Genomic DNA, 8,593 nt, shown 5'->3' with positions numbered 1-8,593 from the left:
TCTTATCTAGTAACAGTAGACACAGGTTTTCACTCACTCCTTTTTTATCTGTTTATATTATTTGACTTTCGGTACACCACATCTTGTTTTCTTCCTGCCTCACTTTCAGTTGTTCTCAGTCTTCTGTGATATTCCTCTCATCAACCAGACTATTGACTTTGAAGTACCCTAGCGTTCAGACTTTCTTTCTCTATTGAAATTCACTTTCTTGATGATATCATCCAATATCATTGCTTCAAATCCACCCATATACTAGCTTCTCTCAAATGTATCTCTTTAGTTTGAAACTCTCTTCAAATTCAAGCATTCGATTACATAATACAGCATCATTACACCTAAGACTCATTATCCTTTCTAAATCTGTTTTGTCATCTTTTAGATTTTAGTTAATATAACTCTATCTTAGTTTTACTTGGGTCAAAAAACCTTGGGGTCATCCTTGACTTCCTCTCTCTCTCTCTCTCTCAGTATACACATTCAACCCATCAAAAAATAATAGCATCTGTATTTAAGGTACTCTGCAGAATATAGATGGTTCTTCCTACATCTGCCATAACAACCCTGGTCTAATGACTGGACAATAGCAACTACCTCTTTGCATCTATCCTTCCCCCTGGGCTACTCACCTCAATTCCAAAAAAAGCATGATTCTTTGAAACATGTTGGATCTTTCCATTTATATGATAAAAATATCTAGATTTCTATCTCACTTAAAAACTAAAGTCAAAACCTACCAAGACCTTAAAACAAATTTTCTTCTCATCAGCCAGACCACATCCCTTAATGATGCCATCTCAGCCTTCTTGTTGCTCATACTCAAACAAGCCAAGAATTTTCCTATGCTGGGTATTTGCTTTGGCTAGTTTCTCTGCCTGAACAGATCTTTCACCATTTATTCACGTGGAACCCTTCTTCATCTTTTTTGTTCAAATATCAACTCAGTGAGGACTCAGTGAGGACCTCCCTCCTTAAATTAAATTACTTCATACTTATTCATAGTTTTATTTTCCTCTGATATCTTATGTGTTTAATTTATTGCTTTCCCACATTAGCATGCAAGCTCTGTGATACCAAAGTGTTTTTAGTATTGCTTACTTCTATGTCTTAGCTGTTAAAACTATGCCTAATGCATAGTGTGAAAGCAATAAGTATTGCTGAATAAATGATTAATAAGAAGGGTAGACTATAGAAGAAGAAAGAAAACTAAAAAAAAAAATGTGTCACAAAAGCTCAGAGAAGAGAGTGCTGAGAGAGAGAGAGAAAGAGAGAGAGAGAGATCAGTGGTTTCTAGTGCTGTTGAGACATCTCCTAAGATTGGATTTGACAGAGATTGTGGAGGTCTCTGATTATTTTAGGCAGAGCAGTATCAACAAAGAAGTGGAGGAAGAATACAGACAAGAAGGAGATGCAGAATGAAATTAGTGAAGATTGAATGGGAGATGATAAAGGGGCCTCAGCATGCATAGCTAAGCTTGGAAGTGACAGACAAAGCAGAGAGGGCTTAGCTGAGACAATCAATATTCTCAGTACCCAATTAGCCAAGCTCCAAAACAAAATAAAACAAAACAAAACCTTTTTTTAAATTCTTGATTTATCCAATTACAAATTTCTAACAATTAAATCTCAATTCCAATTTTCCTTTTGTCGCAATTCTAGCTCTTATTTTATCACTGACATTTCCATAGTTTCCTTACCATGAATATGATGGCTAGCTTCAGGTTTGCTACAGCTTTGAAGTTCCTTTCAAGAGAAGTAAATAAGACATATTCACAACATTAACAAAGGTAATGGATGAAGATAATGACCAGGATAATCTAACAGCCCTTGCTCCATCAACCCAACCATGGGTTGAACATTCAAAACCATGTTCAAAGAGGCATATCAAATTTAGGTTCAACCCTTACCAGGTGGGTACTCAGTGGACAATGAGGGTAAGAAGGATTGGTATGGTGTTCAGATTTCCAGGTGGCAACTACTTTTAGAATGAAGTGATTTTGCAAGCCAGGGAAGGCCATTCAAGTAAAGATGTGATAATACTGGCTGCATGGTCTATTCCTGGATAAAAAGAAACTGACAGGAGTAAATGGATATCTATTGTTCTTATCTGATAGTCTGGAACAATGAAATTGGTACTAAGGAATAGAAATGAAAGAATAAATTGATACCTAGAACCTGAATAGAGACGGCAGGTACACGTGGGTCATAGGGGATTCTGGCAGACAGGGAGACTATAAGTCCAGGCTCCCTGGGCACAGGACCCCAGGATCAGGGAAACAGGATATTTTCAGATATCATTCTCTGGAAGCAAGAAGATGATGAGTGCATCACCTGGTCTAATTGTATTAAAACAGGTTTCTGAAGTGTGAAACCTAACCATGGCTTTTAAGCTGAGGCTAGAGCAAGGTGGGGCTGACACAGGTCTTCACACCTACATTCTCCCCTTTAGTTCTATTCCATACTCTCAGAGACACAGACCATATCTCAAAGACACAGGAATTGTCCTCCAAAGGCACATTCTGATCACACCAGTTTATTACTTGAATCACTGAATAATTTTCCATTTCACAACCTGAGTCTTATTTAGCTTTCAAACCTTCATGGCCCTTTTGCATTCTTCATTCTCTAAGCATGCAAACAAGGCCAAGCTCTCTTCTTTATCTCTCTAAGTTCATGTAATACCATTGCTATTATAATTCCCACTGCTGTAATGTTTTGCCTTTTTTCTTCTCTGCTGAGTGAATTCTTACTCATATTTCAAAGTCCTTTTCACCAGCAGTTTCCTTTCCAACCATGGAATAACATTAACCATTTTTTCTCATGTTCTTTTTTTGTTTTGTTGTTTATTACTATTATAAGAGCTTATAAACAATTATAAAATACAACATAATAATATAAACATTACCTCTGGCTAGTATGGCTCAGTGGATTGAGCACGAGCCTGTGAAACAAAGGGTCCCTGGTTCAATTCCCAGGCAGGGCACATGTCTGGGTTGTGGGGCATGTGAGAGGCAACCACACATTGATATCTCTTCCCCTCTCTTTCTTCTTCCTCTCCCCTCTCCAAAAATAAATGAATAATATAAAAATAAAAAATAGTATAAACATTAGAATTTTAGCAAAAAGAAAGAAAAGAGCCCTGGGGACTGAAAATGGAGCTAAGGATGAGACTGATATAAATATGCCTATTACAAAGTGCTACATAATTGCTAATGGCTGGGCCACAGATTTCACCTTAAGTTTTCCAGCAGCCAAGATGAAGAGACAATTTTTCAATTACACAATTTTCTACCCATAAAATACACAGCAAATAATTGGTTGTATAACTATTCTTCATACCCACACCAGAAGAGAATTTTTCCAAAAGATTCAGTCATAAAGAGTAACCTGCAGAATGTAACAGAAACACTCTCAATACGAGTTCTGGGCAAGATGGAGGTATAGTTAGAAATGTTTTGCTTCTTCACACAACCAAGAGAAGGATAACAACCAGTTTAAAAACAAAAAACAACCAGAACTGCCATAATATCAAACTGCATGGAAGTCTGAAAACCAAGGAGTTAAAGAAACAGTTATCCAGATGGATAGGAGGGGCACAGATGGGTAGCCCAGCAGAGAGAACACACAGCAACTGGGAAACTAAAGACTCAAAACCTCTGGCTGTAAAACTCTGTGGGGGTTGCAAAAGTGGGAGAAACTCCCAGCCTCACAGGAAAGTTCTTTGGAGATGGCCACAGGGTTTTAGAATGTGCACAAAACCACCCATCTGGGAATCAGCACCTGAAATGGCAAAATCTGCTTTTGGGAAACAAAGGAAGTGATGGAAAGTGGAGCAAGAGCCCAGCAAGTGGCATTGTTCCCTCTCTGACCCCTCCTTACAGACAGTGCCACAATGCTGCTAAGAGGGTTGCCCTACCCTGACAAATACCTATGGCTCTGCCCCTTACATTATAACAGATATGCCAAGATGAAAAAATATGACCCAAATGAAATAACAGATCAAAACTCCAGAAAAAGTACTAAATGACAAGGAGATAGACAACCTGTCAGATGTAGAGTTCAAAACACTGATAATCAGGATGCTCACAGAAATGGTTAAGTACAGCCACAAAATGAAGGATAAATGAAGTCTATACAAAGTGAAATAAAAAAAATATACAGAGAGCCAACAGTGAAGAAAAGGAAACTGGGACTCAAATCATTGACTTAGAACAGAAGGAAAAAATAAACACTAAACTGGAACAGAATGAAGAAAAATAATTCAAAAAAAAAAAAAAAAAAAAAGAAAGAAATGAGGAGAGGCTTAGGAACCTCTGGGACAACTTTAAATGTTCCAATATCCAAATTATAGGGGTGCCAGAAGGAGAAGAGTAAGAGCAGGAAATTGAAATCTTATTTTAAAAAAATAATGAAAGACAACTTCCTTAATCTGACAAAGGAAATAGACTTCCAAGAAGTCCAGGAAGTACAGAGAGTCCCAAAGAAATTGGACCCAAGGAGGAACATACCAAGACACATCATAATTAAATTGCCAAAGATTGAGGACTAGGAGAGGATCTTAAAAGAAGCAAGAGAAAAGGAAACAGTTACCTACAAGGAGTTTCCATAAGCCTATCAGCTGATTTCTCAAAAGAAATATCGTAGGCAAGAAAGGACTGGAAAGAAGTATTTGAAGGCAAGGACCTACATCCAAGATTACTCTATCCAGAAAAGCTATCATTTAGAATGAAAGAGCAAATAAAGTGCTTCCCAGATAAGGTCAAGTTAAAGGACTGCATTACCAAGGCCTTTTTATATGAAATGTTAGAGGAACTTATTTAAAAAGTAGAAGATCAAAAACTATGAACTATAAAATGACAACAAACACAACTATCAACAACAGAACCTAAAAGACAAAAACAAAAACTAAACAAGTAGAACAGAATTAGAGATCACATAAGAGGTTATTAGTAGAGAGAGGAAGGGGAGTGAAGGGGAGAAAAGGTACAGGGAATAAGAAGCATAATTGGTAGGAATAAAATAGACAGTGAGAAGTTAAGAATAGGAGAGGAAATTGAGAAATCAATGATCTTATATATAAAACCCATGAACACAAACTAGGAGGAAGGGAATCCTGGAATATGGGGGCCATGCAGAGAAGACAGGGATAAAGGTGAGAAAAATTGAGACAACTCCTATAGCATAATTAATAAAATATACTTAAAAAAACTCTCAGTAAAATCTCCACAAGAGAAGTAACTATTAGTATCATAGAGTATGCCTTGAGGATTTATGGCATGTCAGCAAAAAGAAGTTGTATAAAGCAATTTCATATGGGAGACTAGCCCAGGTTATATAATTCTAATTTCATCTGACTTGGTCTAGAAGGGTAATATAAGTATTCAAAGACATCTGAAAAACTCTCCAGTTTCCTAACTTCTCCAAATTCAACACACATTTTTGGCATTCATTTTCCATTTCTTTGTGTTCATAAGCTTTTTAAAACATGTAGGCATCACAGCTTAAGAATCCATAGGGGAATGAATAATCTATCCTTAGGAAGACCCTCATATATGTTGTTTTTCTCATATACTTGAAATAGAGATACTGTGGTCCCAGCAAAGAAAAAAACATATGTCATAATATCCAGTCCAGTAGTTCAGTCATGGGTAGGAATAACATCGTTTGATGAAAAACTGAGTCACTTATCAAGGACACATTACTAAATAAAAGATCATCCTACCTTAATTGAATAGGAGGAGAAAAAGAACTTTTTAATTATCCTTAAAACTTATAAAAATTAACCACTGGGGTCTCAGATATCCTTTTTCACTTTATGTGATCAAAATAATTTGTCTTACAAAGCTTAAAGACAAATAAAAAGATTAATTGCTTTAGCTATAATAAAATACTATTGATAAAGCAGCAGAGAGATGCCTAGCTTTGACCATGGCTAAATGATCTATGCCCTTGGGAATTTCTATAACATAAAACCATAAAAGTCTTGACTAACTCAAATGACTGTAATTCCTTCAGGAAAAAAATACTGTTTCTGCAAGTATCTAACTAGAGTTATTATGTTGAGAGATAAAAATAAAGCATTTAGTCAGGTAAACTATATGTTACAAGTTAGTTGTGGAAACAAAAATCTTAATTAATTAATTAATCTATTTAACTTTTAGTTTCTGTCAGGAGACAGAAATCACTCTAGTTATTTTAACAGAGGATTCAATATAAAGAATTGTCAACTACTTATGGCATTCATTTTGTCATAAGTAAAGAGTAAACCTAAAGAGTAAAAGGAAAATATTCTAAGGTAACAACTGGAAGTAACAACTGCAAGAAACAGTCACCACCCATGTGACTGGGGGAACTGAGGAAAGCAGTTGGAGTTATTTACACTTCTGAGTTTAAAGGAACAGCCTAGTGGGGCCAGACCCTAGGACTATTGGAGGGTATCAGTCAGTGAGTGCTGATACTGCTGAAGGACTTTATTAGTCTGACTCTGTCAGTGCAGGAAAAGTTGATGCTATAGGAAGGAAGTGTGATGGTTTGGGTGAAGAAGCATTGCTTGGGCAGTATTGTCAAAGAGAGAAAATCAAGCCCTTCTTCTCCAGCCTTGCAGTGTCCCTCTAGCCCTCACTATAAGGCAAAGCTAATACAGAGCCTTCAACAGGCACAAGTAGGGTTTAGAGTTCAGAGCCTAGAATGCAAAGTTGATGGTAGAAAGTAGAAGGTGCGTTTGAAGCAGAGAGGCAAAAGCTTAATAATTGGCACAATCTATAAGGATAATGAAATATGCTTCAGCAGCATTCGGGGAATATAACTGACACAAGTCTAAGAAGAGCCTTTGCTGAAAAGAAGTAGTTTTTCATAAAAAATTGTTACCCTTCTTCCAGTGAAAATTCTACCTAGGATGTTGTCTGAGGCAGTGGTAGAGATGCTTAGGTCTTGCTGGTCTCTCAGGAAACCTTAGTGATTGGTTTCCATTTGGATCAATATGATGCTCTATTAGATGACACCAAATCAACTTCCCAAAATCAAGCTGTAATTATTTACTTCTAGGCTGTTCCCTACAATTAAGATTTTCCCTTCTCTTTTATAATTTGTCTTCATAGAATGTCATTTTCAGCTGCTGGCCACCTTCAAAACCCATATTCTTTTTCCTCTGGGAAAAATTTTCAGCATAACATGATTTTTCAGTATTCTTAGTTTCTGGTACATTTACTGTTTTCCCTTCCTTTTCCAAATAATGGTGATATGCTTTATAATGTGGTTAGGGTATCTAGCCAGATTCAAATCTCTCTGAACTAGTGAAAAAGGCTTTGGAAGGAAATGTGAAGGAATTGGTGGGAAAACTTGTGACTGGAGCAGACCATGCAGCCTGCATCTTATGGTGGGACTTGAAAGTGAAGCTGAGGTAAGTACCCCATTCATCTCCAAGTTCTTGGATCTTAGGGAAGCAGGACACTAACAAACTATCTCTAGTTTCTCACTGTTCATGAAGAAGAGCTTATGACTCTCCTGCCAATGTAAATTTGCTTTTTTTCCAGGACTGGGTGTGTTTAAGGTTGTGTTTGAATATTTTATGGGTTTCTGGAGTTGGGCTAGATTTGGCATTGCTCAGATTAGACAACACTTTATATCCTCATGGGTTTTAACCTAATCTTTTCATAAGCTACTATGCATATAAGAATTATATTGATTCTTCCTATGGAATGAGATTTTTTTTTATCTTTTATCAAATTTATCCCAGGATTAAACCTAAATTTTTCTATGAATACAAATCTGAGTTATCTCATTATATAGAATCTCCATAATTAGCTATGGGCCATCATTAGCAAAGACCATTCTATTCATGGTAGAATCCAGAAACTATATGGAAGGGCAAAATGTTTTACAGATGAACACTACATTCTTCCTGGAATAAACCCTACTCATGGAAAGATTTCTTGTGACAGGTGATATCAATCTTCCATAATCACTTGTTAAAGTAAGTTGACTGTACAAAATTTCTTTTGAAGTCTATTTTATTAAGTACACTTTAACCAATGTTTACTGTCAAGCCAAGAATTTATGCCAAAACTTCCTTTATTAACCTATTATTATAAGCATCAGATAGACAACCAGGTTGCAAAAAATATTCATTAATATTCACATATTACAAAAGTCAAATATTTTATCTCCCAATACAAAATATAACTACCATTTATCATGTATATACCAGGTCCTGTGTTAAATGGTTTATGCAGATATCTGATACTGAGATCAAATACTTAAATGGTTTGAAATCCATGGCTCTTTATCATTTTCAAGCTACGTTCTGTATGCCAAATGTGCTCATTATTTATTGGTTTTGCTAGAAATACTTGTTGATTCCAGTTATTTCTTCTTAGTTTATTGGTTTCTCCTTTCTAGGCAAGCAATGAGTAGTGAAATGAGGAAAGATGGTTTCAAAACATACAAAACCTGTTCCTTGTGTAGATACAGCTTAAAGAATATAAACAGATGGGTTTCTCCCACAAGGACAGGTCATCATACCATCAGGAGAAAATGAGTTGGCTTCTGAGTTAAGAAGCAATGAAGTCATTTTTTGCACATAATTAAAGTGTGATAT

The sequence above is a fragment of the Phyllostomus discolor genome, chromosome 10, assembly GCF_004126475.2.
Source record: "Phyllostomus discolor isolate MPI-MPIP mPhyDis1 chromosome 10, mPhyDis1.pri.v3, whole genome shotgun sequence".
In the NCBI taxonomy this organism is placed as follows: Eukaryota; Metazoa; Chordata; class Mammalia; order Chiroptera; family Phyllostomidae; genus Phyllostomus; species Phyllostomus discolor.
Note: the sequence above shows the minus strand (reverse complement) of the source record.